Raw genomic sequence first — 21235 nt, forward strand, 5'->3', positions numbered from 1 at the left:
GTACAACTTTGCACTAAGTGAATTTAGGAACACAGAAACACGAGTCATAAAAGAAAAAACTGACAAACTGAATTTAATCAAAATTAAAAGTGCCTCTATTTTAAAAAGGAAAATGAAAAGGTAAGCTTCAGACTGCAATGTGTGTATATGTGTCTGTGTGAGTCAAAGGACTTGTATAAAAATGTATAAAGAATTCTTACAACTCGTAAGACAAACTCTCCAATGTTAAAAAATGGTGAAAGATTTGAATAGATACTTCATAAAGAAAGACATAGAAATGACCCATTAATACGCAAGTAAATCCTCAGTGTTATTTATCAGATAAATACAAATTAGTTACAGTGCAATAGTACCACATACACGTTAGAGGGGCAAACATTAAAAAGACTGAAATAACCAAGTGTTGATGACAATGTAGAGTAACTGGAATTGTAAAATGGGAACAGTTTGGCAGATTCTTATTTTAAACATTCACTTACCATATAATCTAACAAACCCATTTCTAGATATTTATCCAAGAGAAACAAAAACATATGTTCACACGAAAGCTCATGAATGAATGTTCACAGCAGCTTTATCAATAACAATCCAAACTGGAAATAATCCAAATATCCATATATAGGTGAATGGCCAACAAACTAGTAAATACCATGGATTCAGCAATAAAGTCATGAACCAGTAAAGCACAAAAACATGGATGATCCTCAAAAACATCATGCTGAGAAAAGAAAGGTCAGATGCAAAAGAGTATATATTATATAATCCCATTTATATAAAATTCTAGAACAAGTAAAACCAATTTGTAGGAGAAAAAGAGGACAACTGGTTTCCTGGAGCTAAGGATGAAAATGTGACTTACTACAAAAGAGAAAGGAACTTTAGAGATGACAGAAATATTCTATATCTTGATGTGGTAATGAAAATACACTTGGTTGTGGTGGTGGTGACATGGGTGGTATAAACTCTGCCACAATACACTGAGCTGTACATTTTAAATATATACATTTTATTGTATGTAAGTTGAGTCTTTAACTCAACTTACATACAATAAAGTTGAGTCTTTATAAAGGAGCTCTCTTGGGAAAATATTACCCAGGGAATATTGGTGATGTTTTACATAACTACTCTATAAAGATATTAAAAATACTAATGAAATTCAACACCCATTTACGGTGTTTTAGAAATGAAAAACAACAAAATTATCTTGGAAAGCCAAGAATAGAAGAAAATAATTTAATGTTTTCTATTTATCAGAAAGCTTCAACAAAACATAATTGATGCTAAAATATCAGAAACACTCCCCTTAAAGTTAGAACACCAAGTTTTTAGCTCTCACTGCTATTATTCAACATTATACAGGACATATAATGAAAGCAATGAGGAAAACACGTAAGGTATAAAAACTGAAAAGAAAGGCACACAACTGCATATTTTTGATAATCATCAATTCAATGAAGTAATCAGATTAAAAAAAATCCAAAGTTTTCCTATAACCAGAAAAAAATGAGAAAATGTTACTGAAAATTTCCATCCACCAAAGCAATCAAATCATAAAACGGCTAGAACTATTAAAAAGAAATGTTATACCTTTGAGGAAAAAAACTATAGAGCTTTCTTTAAGAATATAAAGCAAGATGTGAATAATAGAAAGATAGCATACATACAGATATTTCTGAGGAGAGAGAGTATCATAAAGCTCAATTCGCTCCAAAATAATCTAAAATTTAAATATAACCTTACTGAAAATACCTAAGAATTTTTTATTTAATTTACAAGTTGAGTTTAAAGTTCATCTGGAGAAATAAATAAAACAGTTAAGAATAACTGTGAAAAGAGGAATAAGGAGGAAAAAATGGTTATCAAAGTTTAAAATATGCATACCCCTTAATCCAGCAATTCCATTTCTAGGAATCCATGCTCCAGAAATAATCACATAGAAAGTTTCCCAAACAGTTGACTCTTAGGATGAAAGAAGGACTAGAAATGGGAGAAGAATCTTACAATCATCCATATTGTGTAAATTTTTAAAATGAGGAAGATTTAAAGTTTGCAATTAAAAACTAATCAATAAATTAAAAAGTTGGCTTTAAAGAAAGCATTACTTTGATTGCAAAAGGAAACTAAATGTCTTTCAGTAAGGGAATGCTTATATAAATTATAGCCCATTCAAACTAATAAAATATCCCTTAGCCTTTTAAAAGTATTAGGGGGATCTATGCAACAAGTAAAGATGTCCAAGGTATAAAATTAAAAAAAAAAAGCAAAGGATATACCAATGTGTTTGGTATGCCCCACCCCTCAACAACTTTACATTGTGTTTAAAAGTGCATTTAAAAAGATGCTATAAAATTGTTAACTCCAGACACTGAAATGGGACTGGCGGGGGAGGGGGAGAGGGGAAAAGAAATGTTATTTTACCTAACAGTCTTCTTCTATATTGTTGAATTTTACATCGAACTTGTATTTCTGTAATTAACTTAAAAAAGTTAAAGTTACTGCATATAAAAATGACATGAAGTCCATAAAACAAATAAATAGAAAAAATAGTTTTAATGTTTATTTCTGGTATCTTCATGTTTATTTACATACTCTTCCAATGATTTGTAGTCTTCAGCAAAGGTGACTGCCATTTTAAAGAAATCTGACCAAACAGTTCAGGATAAAAATAACAATATATTAAGCCTTTTTTAAAAAATCAGAAACTTCACAGAACCAGCAGATCCACAGCAGTGTCTGTCTATGCGTACGTAAAAAATAAAAATAATGCCTGGAGTGGTAAATCTCATGAATAGAGTATTATTCCTCCCTGCAAAACGACTATTTACCTTCTTCTTTCTTTAACTTGATCTGAGAGGCTTTAAACTCACCATTTTGAATATGCGCAAAATGATTAAAAGCAGTAATCTTAGGGAGGCCACAAAAGAGGTGCTTTGATCCGACATCGTTAGTGGAGAGAAGCATTGATGGAATGGTGCTAATATCGGGAGAACGACTGCTATGGTTTGTACAGGATGTCTGCGTGCCCGAGTCTCAGGGACAATCGGGAAAAACGCAAATACAGCCAGCAGAGCGACGGTAACGGAAGGTTTTTCGGGAGAGGGGGGCTGAAGGCCTATGGCGTAAGATGGACCAGCTCTAAACTGGGTGAAAATGGGCAGAGAAGGTGGGGGGAGGGAGGCGGTGTTAGTGAGGAAACACTCAAACAGTCGCGAGTGAGGGGAGAAAGGCAGCGGGGTCCTTGGCCAAGGTACCAAGGACAGCAGTAGCAGCCGGAGAAAGCGGACGGTGGAGACCCCCGACACCAACCGATGTCATCCGCCAGGGGCCGCGGGGCGCGGCAGCCGCGGCCACGGCCACGAGCGCGGCCCCAGGTCCGGGCTGGACAAGGCCCAAGAGGCGAAGAAGGCCTCTTACGGCCATCAACCCCACCCACCATGGCCGGCGCAGCGGGCAAAGGACAGGCCCCACTCCCTCTCGAAGAGAGAAATTAAGAAATGGAGGAGGTGAAGGTAGCAATTTCCTCGCCCCAACCCTCACAGACCCGATGTGAGAACAAGCCAGATTTAAAAAAAAAAAAAAAAAAACCCCCCCGAACCGTGCAGCGGCTCCGGGGCGAGAACAGCGCTCGGTCCTCCACCCGCCCACCACCGCCTTCTTCTCCGCCTCCAACTCCTCCCCCGCCGAACGCGCAGCGGCAGGTGGCGGCGGCAGCGGCGGCAGCGGCGGCGGCGGAAGCAGAGGCGGCGGTGGCGGGTCCCGCCCCTTGCGCCGCAGCAGAAGCGAAGGAGGAGGGCACACAAGCCCCGCCCCTAGGACAGCAACGACCAATAGACTTAAAGAGCCCCTGCAGGAAAAGTGCACATATCCAATCGGAACTTGAGTGGGCTTACGTCAATGGTTGGGACGTGGCAGAAAAAGGGAATAAATACTTTAACTGTCTCTACGCCTTGGCCCTTCCTTCTCGGCCAGGGAGACCTCACAGATTGGCCGAAGAACGGAGGACGAAGCCACACCTTCCCACCCCACGCCCCAGTCGGGACCCGCCTCCTTTTCCTGCAGCACTGCGACGTTTGCGGTGGGCGGGGCTCCGTTGCTGGGCTGGAACAGCACTGGCTTTTGTGGTTTGAGCTGGGAGAAGAGGGCGGGGTCTCAGGGAAAGGGAAGCGGGTGTGGAGAACTAAGGGATGGGCCGGCACAGCTGGACTTTTTCAGAAATTATAACAGCAATAGCCAAAATGGAGCCGTTGAAATCAACTCGAATTCGACTAGAAATCTGACTAATAAGGTTGAGATCTCTTGGCATAGCGTTCATCAGTTGCAGTACAGATATGAGCGGGACAAAAAAATAGACGGAAGAAGGGCACGATTGCCCATACTGACTCTGAGCACTATATGGTGCCTTTTCCCCTTCCACCTTGCAGTCATATCTGATTCAACTGGGGCGGGGACGGAGAATAGAGAGTTTCCTCTTTGTAGCCGTGGCCGGACCAGAGCCTTCCAGTTTTCATCTCGAGGGCTGACCGTTTGTCAAGCTGGGAAGTAACAGCTCCTGTTACATGCAACTAAAATAAATATAGCAGCTGTAGTCCCTGAACCCCTTGCTTAAGCCCCGGTAAACAGTTTAGTTAATCATGTCGGTGATGCTAAATTCTTTCTTCGTCCCGCACATGTCCTCTTTTTTCATTCTGAAGATGTCTGCTTCTCTAATTACAGTCCTGCTCTCCGCTCTTCTTATTCCTAACCCCCTCTACACACACGCCCAGGGCCCAGGATATATTTATTGCATCCCCTCTCCCAAGAATTAAAAAACTCACTTCTTGCGCTGTTTCTGCTAACTGCAAAATCTCCTGCCAGTAAACCGAAACTAATTTTTATTTTTTTGGTATTGATGAAAACAAATTATCCAAAATTTACTAGAGAAATTTAAGTTACGAGAATTTGCTAGACAAGTTGTGCAACCAAATCTCAGTCCACCCTTGTAGTAATTTCTTACCAACAAATCATTTCCGACTTGGTATTTCTCTGCTTCGCACATGTTGCTCTAGAAATTGTGGCTCTTTTTCCATCCAAGTCTCTCCCTCCTTAAAAGAAAATTCATGATTTAATCACATTTCCCTACTTTCCCTTTAGGATGTTGCATGTTGATCCAATTGGATACTCAACCTGTTTGTTGGAGCAGAGTTTCCCAAATTTCAGCCCTTTTCATTCCATATCTGTGTATACTACTCATAGTATTATTATTTCTTTAAATAAACGCTTTTCTTCAATTCTTTAAGAGGGAAACTATAAAAGTAGTATAAATGGAAAACCTCTATTACTTACCTTAGTTGAAAAGAACTATAAGAAAATGAACAGAAGACTGTGTTTTTAAATTCTGTCTAGAAACTGTCTACTCAAGGCTTTGAGCCTAAAAGCCCATTTCTTGTTAAAAGAGCAGCTTACCAAGCCGTAGACACCTATTAAAGACCAAGCGCACAAATGGCATTTTTATCATGATGTAATCAAAAGATAGAAAAATAGAATCTCTTTTTTACCATGTGAGTCATTGTTTTTAATCCTGCAAGCATGTCCCAACTAAAGTCATCCAAGGCAAAAGTGATTTCTGTTACTCTGTAGGACACACTGGCTGCTGCAGAGGCTTAAAGTATGCATTCCAGAATCAAACAGGCCATATTTTTATACTAGCTCCTGCATTTAGAGCTGTATGCCTCTGGGCAATGTATTTACCTTTTTGACTTCAATTTCCAATTTAAATATGGAGAAAGTAATAATGCCCATAGGTCATTATATAAATTAAAATAACCTAGTAAATGTAAAGCATATTATACCTAGCATGTAGTAAGTACTAAATATATATTAGCTTATGTACTGTATTTATTATGTATACAGAGAGATAATATGTATTATTGACTTATATGTATTATTATTGTTGATTTTAGAGGTGAGAAGCACTCCCTAAGGCAATGGGTTGAAGATACCACATGGTGTAATGCGGTGGTTCTTAAAGAGTGGTCCCCAGACCAACAGCATCAACATTACCTGAGAACTTTTTAAAAGTGCACATTCTCAGGCAGGTTCAACGTCAGGCCTGATTTGGAAACTCTAGGTGTGGGGCCCAGCAATTTGTATTTTAGCAAGTCTTCCAGGTGACTCTAATGCACATAAAGCTATGTGTACATTGTAATAGAAGGAAGTTATGTGCACATTGTAATAGAAGGAGGATTGGTCAAGGAGAGGACCTGAGTTCTAATCACAGCCTTAGAGTGACATCAGTAAAAGGAAGACATAAGGACCTCTGAAAATTCTTTTATCCACAAAAGCAATGAAAAAACTAGCAAAATCGTCAAAATCAGCTTTTTCAGAATGCTGGAAATTAGCCAAAGGCTTGCAGCAGTCTAGGAAGCATTTATTCAAGAAAAACAGCTGAATCTCAGAAAGAACAGTGAGCTTTAAGATGTTTTGACTTGCTCTAACCCAATTCCCTTGTATCCATCTTTGCTTGTAGCACTGAAAAACAAGAGCCCACAATTGTGGTGAAAAACAGCAGCCTGGCAGCCAACAGATGAGACAGAATGAGGCTGGAACTCCTTCAAAGTCTAATTCCAAAAGAATAGTCACTGATCTGGTGGTCCCCTAAAAGATCACACTTGCCAGGCTGTCTTCGTTTGATTTGATTCAGAATCAAACTCAGCACCAAAAAGCCTTTCCCTAGAAGCTGTTGTCAAAAACAATAAGAGGGAATGGATTGACTTTGCTGCTGCCTTAGGCAATGAAAACAGTTGCGGCAACAATAGGTTAATCAAAAAACTCAAAACGAAAAGCTGAAGAATGTCCCTAGGAACTTTGAAAAGTTCCAACATATGCATGGGAATCCAGAAATCTACATACATGTCCAGTATTGTGCTAAACTGTGTACAAGCTCAGGAAAGACTTGAGAAGGCCCTAAGCATTCACCTTAGGCTGACCGTGAGGCTCCATATAAGCAAGAAGTGAAGGCTATGGGAGAGTTGACAACTGCCTGACAACAGACCCTCAATGAACACTGGGAGACATACTGGTTCCAGGTATTTAAGGAAATCTCTGTCTAACGATTAGCTGAGCACTGAGCTAACCAAGCAGGATTTTCCATGGCTACATATGAAAAATACAGACTTTACAGAAGTAGTTTAGAAAAGTCACTGAACAAATAAAAAACAACTGCTATAACAAACAACAAAAACACCTAGGTAGAAAGAAGAATCTGATTTCCAGAGTTTTTACATTGTATTTGTAAAATGTCTGGTTTTCAACAAAACCAAAAGTTGGTTCTTTGAAAAGATCAACAAAATTGACAAAACTTAGTTAGAGAGAGAAGACTTAAATAATTAAATCAGGAATGAAAGAGAAGACATTACTACTAATTTTACAGAAAGAAAAAGTTATTATAAAGGAAAACTGAGGACATTTTTATGCTAACAGTTTAGAAACCTATACAAAAATGAACAAATTTCTAGAAAGATACAAACCACAAAAACTGGTTCAAGAAGAAACAGAAAAGTTAATCTTAGCCTTGTCATTTATGAACGGAATGGCCTTAGGTGGGTCATTTAATTTTTCTGAGCATTAGTTCTTGAGGTAGAAAACAGAGATGATAAAGTAATATCTATGTTATAGCATTTCAACAAGGTGATAAGCATAAAGATATACAGTTAAGCCACTATAATAAAACCCTCAAGTGTCGGTAGCACAATATAAGATTATTATTAAAAGCCCATGCAGCAGGATGGGTGGGGACCTCTGCTTCACATTCAGGGACCTGAGCTCTATCATCTCCAATGCAATGGCTTTAATTATAAGTCTGAGCACCAACATCCAACCAGCAGCATGGAGGAAGCAGGGAGGGAAGAAATGTGAAGGATTTCTGAGGTTTTTATGGACCTAGCGTGGAAGTGGCCTAGTCATTAATGATCATGATCTGCCAGCAGACCACCTCGAATCTATGCAAGCTTAGTTTTAGGCTCTGTGAGGACTAGTCTATTTCAGTTTTGTCTTTACTATTAGGATGTAGCTCTTCTTATTCCTAGGGTGTGGTTCTGACTCAGAGTGTCACCCTGCTTGGGTCTCAACTGAAAGCCTGGGGATAATTTACCAAGATCTCTCTCTGGGGAGGACTTAAATTCCTATCGTTGACATCCAGACCGACCATATTGTTACCGAACTCAGGTTCGGCTGCTTGCCACCCATAAGCCAAAAATTCATAAGCAAGTAACTCAGGACATAAGAATTTGGTAGAAGGAAAGCAGGTTTATTCAAGAGCTGGCAACCTGAGAGGAGGGTAGACTGCCGTCACAAAGGTTGTCTTGGCTGCTCTCGGTGCAGGCAGGGGTTATTACAGGGAGAGGGCTGACCAAGGGATAGGGGATAAATTCCAAAGCCCCAGGGAGAGGGCTGCGTTCTGGAGGGGACGGGGTGCCCAAGGCTATTTATTTTGTTTTTTAGGCCTCTGCTTGTTTTTCAGGCCATTTGAGGAGGCAAGTAAAACAAAGGAATGAATAAGGAGGGGGTGAGGAGCTCTCTTTTCTCTGCCAGTCAGCACAAGGACCTGGAGCTGCTCAAGAGGAAGTCTAGAGGATTTTTTCCAGTCAATCTTTTGGCACCAAATGATCTGAGAACTGTTAGCTCCTTTCGAAGTCTGTTTTTAGAGTTCCCAATCAAGCAAATTGTTTATCTATAAGTTAGACATAGGTTAACAAGGCATTTTTATGTATTAAAATATGAGAGTGAGATTGTAAGGACAAAAAGAAAAAAGAATAAAAATGGCTACAATCATAAGACTAGAATAAAACTACAGCAATCACAGTTTAATCCTCACTTCCATTGCTATGGAAGTTTTGTTCATATACTTGTAGTAGACTTGTGGGACAATAATTTATCATCAAATGCTTGAACTTGCAATAAGACATGGTGTTCAGTTCCTCTAGGTGGAGGAAGAGTTCCAAGGTGCATTTGCTTTCTAGTTGTCAAGGCCTGCCTACATAATTTAGTTATTATGATTATTTTGAACATTCTGTTAGAGACTAATATTAACACTGATACAGTTAAGCTTAACTTCACAATTTCTTCTAGGACAGGTTTTATTCCTGATAGTATTCAAGAAAATAAATCAGAAAGCCAAGGGAGTAGGCATACAAAGGTAGAAGGGGATGGGCAGAAAAAAATCAAGTGAGTTATGGTACTATTATATTAAGTAAAGCCTGCCTGAATCAGAGGGGAAAAAAGCTATATCAAAGGAATGAAGCCTGTGTGAGGTTAGTGAGCAGTTATAATTCGTGTTGCAATATGACTGATGAAATCTCTGCTCAGTTCTTCATAGTCTCAGTTGCTGTTTTCCCTGGGTTTCGCGGAGTCTTGCTCTTTGCATATATCACGTAAGAGTCAGCCAACAACTTAAAGGAAATTTGTATGAAGGTTTTGAGGTTCCTTCTTTGCAGTTCCCTCCTCTTACAGGTTTTCCCACTGAGTTCAGCCATTTTGGCAACTTTGTACCTCTTGTCTCCTCTGTGTACTAAGAATACCACATTCTGCTTGAACTCCAGTCCTTGGCATCACAATATTTTTAAAAGCTCTCAGAGAAAAAGCCAGGATAATGTGAAGCTCACCTTTGTGTTTCACTTCTATCAAGAATCGTAGGCTCTTAAGTCCAACCCATATTGCTAACTCTTCAATGTCTTCGAACATTTGTTTGATATATTTTCCCAGTTCTTATAGTTGCTTTCAGTCGGAAGTTTACTCCAATGGAAGTTAATTCGTTGTGTTTGCAACCAGAAGTCCACAAGATGGTTGTATTAAAGTTAGAACAGGAAAATGTAGTTTTAGTCTAGACTCATGGTTCTTCATCAATAGAGTTCCTTCCAAATCTTGATAAACTTCTGATGTTTTTTCTTCCAGGCAGTTTTATGAGTCAGAATTCTTCCCCAGATTGAATTTCTCAAGATTGGTTTAATTCTTTGCTTCCTAACCTTCATGCGTCTCTTTCAGTTTTAATGGTGACTTCTTTAACGCCATCAGGCTTGGATGGGAAAGCCACAGTCTTGAAGACTGAATTTTTTCATAAAGATTAATCTTAATTGACTTGTGTTGATCAAAATCTTTCTCAGACTTTTCTCTCACAGTTAAAGGTCTAGTGGAAGTCCATTTTTCTAGTCATTTGCAGCCCCAAACTCCTGGAATTTCTCCATTTCATTTTTATATTTGCATAAAACCATTTCTTGTTTGAGCTCATCTCTTTCATCTTACACTTTGCTGAATAGTCAGTAGCAGTAATAGACATTCAGTTTTCAAGTCCTTTTCCCTGGAGTTACAGACTCTACAGACGCTTTATCTGTCTCCTAAATTACCACAGTGATAGCTATTATTTAACCAAATGCTTTGAGACTGCATAACATGGATCTCCATCTTTTTAGCATCTGATATCAATTGCTTCCCTATCCATTGACTAACAGCTAAGCCAGTACTATAATTTACAATATTTTGTTATAAGAAATCTTGTATTAATTAAGCTATACTGGATAATGTAACACATAAAGCCCAAAATGTTATGGAGTAATGTGATGGAAATGTATTTCCTGGAGACATAAGGTCCCCCTAGTGGTGGGAGAGAGAGATAATAGGAGAGAGATACTTTTTTCTACCATAATTCTGTGACCCACGCTGGCAGAGGCTGAGGCTCTTCAACCATATATTCCAAGTTTGTTCTGAGAATCTCAACCAAACAGTTAAAGAACTTTAACCATCTGAGTCCTGATTGAAGGTTCTCAAACTGTTGAACTTGCAACAGCAGCAGCAGCATCACCTAGGAACATGCAAAAGCAAATTTTCAGGCCATGTCCTACCTAGCTAGACTTACTGAATCAGAAACATTATGGGTGGGGCACAGTGTTGTGTTTAATAAGCCCTTTAGGTGATCTAATGCAGGCTAGGATTTGAGAACCATTGGCTTGCAGGACATCAAACTTTGGTTGAGAAGTGGGTGCAGTGACTGGTAAGACTTTCTCTCCTTTTCTGTGAAAGTTTAATTATGAAGAGAGTGTGTGGGCTGAACTATGACAAACAATATAGGTTGGCTTCTTCAGCCTTCCTTATAACCTTCTAACATATCTTCCTATGCTGGAGAAACTGAAAAGTTAAGATCTCCACTTCTTAGATTCTCTTGCTGCTAGGGTTCCAAATGTAATTTAGGTTCCACCAATTAGATACACCCACATGAGATTTATAAGGTCAAAGTGAATGTCATAAGTCAAAGCTACCCGTCTACTGTTTGGTTATTTCTGCTGCTATTACCAGGGCTTGCAATACTTCTATAGAGGAAGTAAAATTACCTCTATCAGCTGTGGCAGAGATCCCAGTATCTAGTCTCGAGTGAAGTAGAACTACCTCTATCAGCTGTGGCAAAGATCCTAGTATCTAGTCTCAAGTCTGCTGCAGTCCAGAGTTATGGGACAATACATTATTTTGTTGATGTGGAGACGATGTGGTTCTGAAGCTGGGAAGTGCAGTGTTGGTTCCTTGAATTGCCAGGTTTTTAAAAATCTTTATATATTTTTTTACTTTTTAGGCAAGACAACCCTTAGTTGACCTCAAGGATTCCAAGGACCTTGTCAGCTTACAATCCTTTATTTTTTAATTTAATTTTATTTTTTACGCCTACAGCACCTGGTCTTCCTAGGGGGTCTCCCATCCAAGTACTAACCAGGCCCGACCCTGCTTTGCTTCTGAGATCAGCTGGAATCGAGCTTGTTCAGGGTAGCACGGCCGTAGACACCAACCAGCTATTGATGCTTGTTTTCCTGCTTGTGGCAAGGGCAGAAGTTCTCTTGGTGGCCCAGTTTTACAGTGTGACTTTGGTGAGTTTTCGAAAGCCCAAATTAGAGCCTATTTCAGCCATCCCAGCCATTGTACATCATATAATAAATCTTTTTTTCTGCTTAAACTTATTGGAGAGGACTAAGTTTTCTGAAACTGATTCTAAATGATACAATAGGTGACCTGTTTTATCCTCCCTGGAAGCTTTTAGCACATTTCCCTATCTTTTGTGTTCTAAAATTTTACAACAATTTGTTCTAAATGGGAGTCTATTTTGATTCATGTGCTAGGCATTGGGTAAAACTTTTCTGTATAAAGACTTAAAACTTTGAGCTCAGGGAATATTTTTCTATATTATTACATTGATAATTTTCTCCCCTCTCTTTTCTTTGCTCTCTGGTATTGTCCAATTCTTTCTCTTACCCTTTGATATTCTCTATTTTTCTCTAACTTTCTAAGGGTTATTAAACTTTAATTCTTTCTCTTGAATTATTTTTAATTTATTATATTTTTAATTTCTAAGATTTCTTTCTTGTCATGCCATATTGCTCTTATTTTTTTGGATATATTCTTTTCCTGACTCTTTCCAAATATTCTCCACCCCTCCTCCCCAGCTTTATCAAAGTATTATTGACGGAAACTGTATATATTTAAATTACATAATGTAATGTTTTGATATACATATACATTATGAAGTGATTTCCACAATGAAGGTAATTAATTAATATCACATCATATAGTTAACTTTTTTGTTATTTTTTGGTGAGAACACCAGAGATATACTCTCTTAGCAAATTTCAAGTATAAAATACATTATTATTAACTAGTCACCATGCTGTACATTAGGTCTCCAGAACTTATTCATATCATAACTGAAATTTGTACCCTATGACCAATATCTCCCTTATTCACACATTCTGGTAACCACCATACTATTTTCTATTACTAAGAGTTGGCTTTTTGAGATTCCAAACATAAAAGAGATCATGCAATATTTGTCTTTCTGTATCTAGTATATTCCACTCAGACCAATGTTCTCGAGGTTCATCCATGTTGTACAAATGTCAGGGTTTCCATCTTTTCAAAAGCAGAATAATATTCCTCTGTGTGTGTGTGTGTGTGTGTGTGTGTGTGTGTGTGTGTACACACCACATTTTCGTAGACATTCACTATGCCTTCACTTTACTCTGTGGGAAAAGTTGTAGGTTAAAAGGATCCCTCTTGGCACTGTGCTGTGCTACGTTGGGGTAAGGGTGTCATGAGTAAAGTGGAACTATTATTCTTACCATCTTTAATGCATATATTCTTGGAGTTTTTGCTCCAGTGGTGTGCTAAACTTCTCCACTGGACTCTTGGACCTCCTACAAAGGTACTCTTATCTGTGGGTGGCAGTCAAAATCAATGTCCTGTGGAAGAATGATAGAAAACTCCTATTCTACCATTTTGCTGATCTCGAAGGTTCTAATTAAAACTAATTCTAATTTTTTTAGAAGTTCCCTTTTGTTCCTCGAAGTATCTGTTTCCTTCAGTGTTATTTATAGTATTTTTTAATATTAATGTTCCTCTTTCTTCTTGCAAGCTTTCTTCACATATATGATAACTCTTGATTTGTATTTTGATTTGAAATAAATAAATTGTAAGTTCTGTGAATATAATTAAGGTTGTTGACTGGAAGACCTCACTTTAAGGGGAGCTAGCTCTTTTGCTGAAAGAATTGTAACTACTAAAATGCCAAAATTTTGCTCCGGGGCCATTCCATTTCTTCAGGGGAGCAAAAATACATTTATCTTTTCTATCTCAGAGGTAGACATTTGACTGTTTTATTTTTCTGCCATGAAATGTCATATAGAGCTACACTGTCCAATAGCCATTAGCCACATCTAGCTACTAAGCACTTGAAATATAGCTAGTTTGAATTATGATGAATGTAAGTATAAAACACACACAGATTGTGGACTTAGTACAAAAAAAGTATATTTCTATGCTCAGTGCTTATATATGACTTTCAATGATCTTTTTTTCAGTTCTGTATCTTACTTCTTTTCATAGTACTAATTGGACAGAACTTTATACATTTTTTTTTATTTTTTAAATTAAATTTATTGGGGTAACATTGGTTAATACAGTTATATAATTTTTAGGTGTACATTATAATTTAACATCTGTATATTCTATTGTGCGTTTACCACCTAAAGTCCAGTTTCCTTCAGCTACCATATATTTGATCCCCTTTACCCACTTCGCCCTCCCCCTACCCCCTTATATTAGACCCCCTTTACCCCATTTACTTCCCCCCTTCTCCCCGACCCCACTAGTAACCACTAGTCTATAGTCCTCTGGTAACCACTAGCCTATAGTCCAATTCCTTTGTTTGTCCGATTCCTTTGTTGCTTTTAGGTTTATATCCCACATATAAATGATATCATGTGATTTTCAACTTTTTCTGTCTGGCTTATTTCACTTAGCGTGATTATCTCGAGGTCCATCCAGGTTGTCGCAGATGGCAGTATTTCATCTCTTCTTATGGCTGAGTAATACTCTGTTGTATATGCGTACCACAACTTCTTTATCCAATCATCTATCGTAGGACGCTTCGGTTGCTTCCATGTCTCTGGGGTTCTTTAAGTCTGCTAGTTTCACATCTCAGCTATAATTTCTTCTGAATATTCTTGAATTTTTAGCTTTTTTTCCTGCTTGGTTCCATCACTTACATTCCTTCATTTGATTTCTGTTTTCTAAAACCTGTTGAAAGCTCTAATGTGCTGATGTCCTTCCTCTTATTATTTTTATAATTTAGGATTAGGAGTTTTAAATTTCTTCAATATTATTTTCATATAGATTCAGGAAGAAGAGGAGATAGCATACTGTTAAGAGCATACTTTTTGACATAATAAACTATTGCAACTTAGAGGACATTCTCTGGATCATATACCCGGGTATGTCTTCAGCATTGCCTGGTACAGAGCACTAAAAATAGTAGGGATTCATTTCATTTCTAATGAATCTCAGACTTGTAAGATAAAGTGATGAATTCTGTTTCCTGAGTAGGGGAACTGTATGAATCAGGGTTGTAATTAACCAAAACTAGTTAATTAATGAGGAAAAGAAAATTATTTAAAAGATATTGGGTAACTCCCGGAAATGTAGAGAAGACTGGAGAAGCGAGCTTGGGAAACTGGCAGAAACAAATAGATGCTGAGCATGCAGAATCATAGGTTAAGGCATGCCACATAACCAGGCTGGTGTGGACACTGCTACCACCCTACTGAGGACCAGATGATACAGCCTACGCCAACACAGGATGGTGCTCTTGACAACTCAGCCACTCAGAATTAGCTGCTGTTGTTGCCAGATGAATTCTTCTTTGACCATGCTTCTTTACATCACTAGCTCCTGCGTCAGTCCTTGGAGGGGGCATCTGATTACCAGAGCCTAAGTAATGGGCAAGTGGAGGGTAGGAAAGTAGGTACTGGCATTTTCTGCTATTATAATGGGAAGCTCTGCCTCCCTTAAAGGTTCGTATAGAGGGGAATTCCTCAAACAGGAAAGAGGTTTAGCCAAAAGAAATAACAAATGTCTACTTCAGAGCATGTAGCTAATTTTCAGAACCAACATTCAGCATAACTTTTAGAAATGTGAATGTTTTGATACCTTTAGAAAATATATGCCTCTAATTATAGTAATTATAAAATGCAAAATTACATAGGCTGTGAGATCCACAACACTATATCAGATGATTAGTGAAGAATAAAAAATATGAAGATTTAGAAGAAAGAGTTGATATCAATGGTCCAGCTTCTCGTTCAATGCAGAAATCCTACCTCAAGATCCATTCCAACATTTACAGTATTTGGGGAGCTCACTAAAGTAGGATTTCATTCCAACTCTCAATTTTTAAAAGTAGAATGTTAGAAATTTTCTCCTTATAGAAGATGAAATTTTCCTTCTTATAACATCCATCCATGAGTCCTAGATCTAATGGCTCTAGTTATTCAAGAATAGAGCATAGTACAATAGTCCCTCCAAACCTTATCTGTGGTTTCACATTCCGTGGTTTTAGTTACCCACATTCAACCATAGTCCAAAACTATTAAATGAAGAATTCCGGAAATAAACAACTTATAAGTTTAAAACTGAAGACTGTTCTGAGACGTGTAATGAAATCTCGCACTGTCTTGTTCTGTCCTGCCCAGTATGTGAGTCATCCCTTTGTCTAGCATATCCACGCTGTATACACTACCCATCCATTAGTCACTTAGTAGCCATCTCAGTTATCAGCTCAACTGTCATGGTATCACAGTGCTTGTATTCAAGAAATCCTTATTTTACTTAATAATGGCCCCAAAGCACAGGAGTAGTGATTCTGGCCATTCAAATATGCCAAAGAGAAACCATAAAGGTTTTATTTTAAGTGAAAGTGTGTGTGCGTGTGTGTGTGTGTATATACACGTATGTATGTGTATATATATGGAAAAAACATAGTATATATAGGGTTCGGTACTATCTTTGGTTTCAGGAATCCACTAGGGGTCTTAGAATGTATTCCCCACAGATAAAAGGGGATTAGTATAGTTAAAAGCTTTATTTTAACTACTAGAGTCAGACCACTATTTGATCCCGGCTTTATTTCTTACTAGTTGGGTTACCTCTCTAATTCTGGTTTTCTATATCTGGAAAATGAGGATTATATCCTAAAGAGTTATTGTGAGGTACAAGGAGATAATTAAATGCTTACATCCATAACCAGCACACAGCAAGCATTCAATAAACATTGATGACAATGATTGATAATAATGATGATGATAACAGCATTTCTGAAATTGAAAGCCAGCTGCCATAGAAATGTAGAATGATACTGTAGAAGGAACACTGAACTGTTGTGAAATTTCAGTTGTAATTTTGATTCTACCTGACTAATTCCATAATCTAAAAGAAGTTACCATATTATTCTTTTTGCAAAATAAAATATTTGAACTAAATTATCTTAAGATATCTTACCACTCTAAATTTGAGACTCTGTATACACCTATGTCAACTGTTTTTCATACTGAATATTACTAGTTCCTTCAACTATACCTTATATAACTTGATTAACAGACTCATCATAGCCTCAGTCACGTTTCCTCGGTATCCAGGATATTTTATTAGTAGGCTCGTTTCTTCATATAGCTGCAATTCTTATCCATATTTTAAAAGTTGAAAATAGAACATAAAGCTGTGTATACAAAATACAATATAAAGCTATGAACAATATGGCTGGCTTGCATTAACTCTTTATGAAAAGAAAGTGCTCTAATCTTATACAAGCAAAAATTGATTATGTTTTGCAATGTTTTAAATACAGGCCACACACACACACACACACACACACGATGAACTGAAAACCTACAGCATTTGGAAAACCCTAATGCTACCTCTAAGCAAAGGCCGGCATTATCTCTTCAAGTGTTGACCTTGCTTTTAGAGACTTGTGTTATTTAGAATTTTGAATGGCACTTCCAAAATATGTATGGTGCTACATATTTCATTAAATTAATTTAATTCAGCCTTTTCAGCCTTTATGAAAGCTTTGAAAATTCAATGTTGCCTGAACTTTCTATTGCCAAAAGTTTGGAAACATTGACTTAGAGATAGGAATAAGTAGCCAGAAATTGCTTTTGTAGAATACTCTCTAATTTTGTTTTGGAGAGAGCCTAAGTGTAGACGAGGACACTGAGAAAGAGAGACATTTTGGACTGTAGAGTCATCAGTGGACTGTAGATAATATTCAGCTTTATTCGGCCATACATTTCCCTTTCCTCTAGCCCAGATGGTAAAATGGCTCATCTATTCCACTGGCCAGCAAAACACGGGAGAAGAAGAGGAGCTGTTATAATCCAGATAAAAATGGATGATGTTTCAGAAGCAAGGGCAAAATATTTCTAGGCAATAATAATGGTACATTGATCATGCTTGTTAATATTTTACACTCCTTTTCAGATTCACAGCTTGAGTTTCACATTACTTCTAGGATTCCTGAGCAGTTCTGACCAGGAATTCTTTTTATTTTTTTTTCATGTGTGTAAATTGCCATCATTTATGACCTTCAAATAACTTACTTTAGTAATTTCTCTTTGTGAAGTCTAAACATCAACCTCCAAATGTGTGACTTTTTAAAGAATTACTGTTCTTGAAAATCACCTAGTAATTTTATGTGGAGCATAATCTAATTAAGAATGTAGCTAGGATGAATGTATAATTACTAAATAACTGGAAAAAATGGCTACTTGATAGGAAGAACAGTGAGATACATAATTATGCGATCTGGTAGATAAAAATGAAGAGAGTAGGGTAAAGAAAGTTTTGTGGATGCTTGCTTCTGTGGTTGTCATTATGGGGAGTTATTCTGAGTCTGTGTGTGGGTGTTTTTAGCTATGTCATCACAGAAAAGATTTGAATTTTGTCTCCTCCAAAGATCTAGAGAAATCATTGATTTCTAGGAAATCAGCCTAGTCTTTCACTAATTAGAAATTCAGTTTCTTATGCAAGAGTGTGTAGAAAGAACTAGGTAAGATTTGTTCTTAGCTATTACTGGTATAACTATATCTCTGAATCTAATCCTATTCTATTTGTTACCAAAGCTTAACCTGAGTTTCCTTAACTACAGTTCCAATCATATTATCCTTTAATCTTAAAACATTTGACAGCTGTCTATTCCTCATGACATTGGGTAAAACCTTTTACTTATGTGCTCAGGGACAGTTATAAATAGCTGAGCCTACTTTCCCATTGTTCTCCTATGAGGGCTAGTTAATGCTCCATGGTAGTCAAACTAAACTTATTCATAAAATATACTTTATTATGATTCTACTAAATCCTAGGTGACTCTGCTATTATTGCCCAAAATACCTCTCCCTACTACAGTCGGCGTCTCTTATTTTGCCTGCCTGACATATATTTCTTCTTCTTCCGGTAATAATACCTAGATTTTCCATCAGGAAAAAACCTCTTCTCATTGAGTATGATCTTCATCCCAGTTCTAGCTAAGGAGTGGATACATTACTCAAGGCAAGCCGGTGAGATTCTATCTCTCCCTGGAATTTGAATTTTGAGCAGCATAAAACACAGTTGGAGCTGATTCATTAACATAGTAATGTCTATTAAAAAAATTGTCAACTATCTCTTATTTTCTGGACATCCAGAGCTACTCTGTTTCACATCCTTTCCAAAACAAAGTTATTCAGCTTTTCTGTAATTCTGTGAACGAAACCTTTTTCGACCTAATAAATTCCCTATTTGCTTAAGTTAGAGACAATTTCCATTGCCTGTAAACTAACAATACTGATGGACTATGTGGTAGGCAGAATAATGCCTCCCCAAAGACATCCATGGCCTAATCACCAGAACCTGTGAACATATTAGACTATATGGCAAGGGGGAATTAAGGTTGCAGATGAAACTAAATTGCTAATCAGCTGACTTTAAGATGGATTATCCTAGGTTGGCCCAATGTAATCATATAGTGCTTAATGGGGAATAGGGAATCGGAAAAGTCAGAAAGAGATAGAAGCCATCTTGAGAAAGACATGAGCCACTATTGCTGGCTTTAAATATGGAAATGGACCATAAGCCAATAAACATGGGCAGCCTCCATAAGCTGGAAAGTATAAGAAAATGGGTTCTCCTTTACAGCCTCCAGAAAAATGGCATCTTCATTTTAGCCCAATGAAGCCTATTTTGGACTTCTGACCTTCAAAACTATAAGATGATAAATCTGTGTTGTTTTAAGCCACTAATTTTGTGGTGATTTGTTACAGAAACAATAGGAAACTAATAAAGACCGATAAAACATGACCATGTAAATTCTACATGTCTTTCAAGGCAAACATCACTTTTTGCCTGATGGCTTTTTAAAAATTGTTTAGTTGTGAAATATTTCAAACATTTATAAAAATGTAGAGAAACTTACCATGAATATACATGTTTACCACTCAGTTTTGCTTAATTGTAAAATCTGTAATATTTGCTTCAGTATTTTTTAAAATAAATAAAACCAATTGCCTTGAGTACAGTTTTTTAATTTCACTTCCCCACCAACTTCCTGATATATCCCTTAACCTGAATGTATTATTCCTGTGTACACTCAACATTTTATTATTTATATATAAACAATACATTATATTCTTTCTCACATTTTCACACTTATATAAAATGTATAAATCATTCAATAACTCACATCTTTCACCGAAAATTGTATTTTTGACTTTTACCCATGACGAAATATATAAAAGAAATTAGTTTCTTTTAATTTTGGTATCTAGTAAGACATAGCTAAAAATAGCAGTAATAAACCCCATTCAAAATAGAGTGCCTTAAAACTAGATAAAAGTACATTTCTTCCTCACATAATAGTCCAGAAATAAGTGATACAAGGCCATTCTGCCATCCTTAACATGTTGTTTCCATCTGTGGGATAAAGATGGTTCTGTTCTAGCTCATTTCCCAGACAGAGAGGGAAAGGATAAGATCACTGTTTTTTTGGTACAACTAGGGAGTGGCATATATCACTTTAGTTCACATTCCATTGCCAGAATTCAATCTCACAAGTTCATACCCAGCTGCAAAGAAGCTAGAGAATGTAACCTCTAGCTAGGCAGTAAAATGCCCACTTATAATTTGGAAGTTCTGTTATTAAAGAAAGAAGGAAAAACTTCAACACTCTTCTCTCAATAAATAGACCTAGTAGAAAGAAAATCAACAAGGACAGAAAAAAACCCAAATCCTATCAATCAACTGAATGTAGCTGACATTTATGAAGCATTCCACCCAACAATAGCAGAATACACATTCTTTCGAAGGGCACGTTTACCAAGATAGATCATATCCTGGGTTGTAAAACAACTCAAACAACTATAAAGTAATCGAAGTCATGCAAAAAAAATATTCTCGGACCATAATAAAATTAAACTAGAAATCATTAAAAGAAAAATGACAGAAAATTCTTTAAAAACCTGGAATTTAAAACACATTTCTAAATTCATCAGTCAAGAATAATTCTAAAGGAGAATAAAAAATGTTAGACTAAATGAAAATACAATTTAGAAAAATCTGTGGGATGACGCTAAAGCAGTGCTTAGAGAGAAAGCAAATACAAAAGAATAGAAGTTTCAAATAATCAAAGCTTCCACCTCATGAAACTGGAAAAAGGGGAACAAAATAACCCAAAGTAAGGATGAGGAAATTAATAATAAAGTTAAGACCAGAAATTAATGCGATTGAAGGCATAAAAACAATAGAGAAAAATCAATTAAAACAAAAGCTGATTCTTTAAAAAGGTAAAAAAAAAAAAAACTGATAAATCTCTAGCAAGACTGACAAAGAAAAACAGATAAGATGCCAATAACCAGTATGTCTG

The 21235-nt window shown here is 37.1% G+C and overlaps 1 protein-coding gene and 1 pseudogene across 1 annotated transcript in view; both read right to left on the reverse strand.

The window, feature by feature from the left end:
• PJA2 (praja ring finger ubiquitin ligase 2) overlaps positions 1-3743 on the reverse strand; it is a 65716-nt gene extending 61973 nt beyond the window's left edge. Inside the window, exon 1 of the mRNA XM_011365151.2 lies at positions 3591-3743. The gene's annotated coding sequence lies outside the window, so the exon portion shown is untranslated. The remainder of the gene's footprint in view (positions 1-3590) is intronic.
• Positions 3744-11679: 7936 nt separating this feature from the next.
• LOC111743066 lies at positions 11680-11798 on the reverse strand (annotated as a pseudogene).
• Positions 11799-21235: the final 9437 nt, after the last annotated feature.

The sequence above is a fragment of the Pteropus vampyrus genome, unplaced genomic scaffold (genome assembly GCF_000151845.1).
Source record: "Pteropus vampyrus isolate Shadow unplaced genomic scaffold, Pvam_2.0 Scaffold106, whole genome shotgun sequence".
Classification (NCBI taxonomy): Eukaryota; Metazoa; Chordata; class Mammalia; order Chiroptera; family Pteropodidae; genus Pteropus; species Pteropus vampyrus.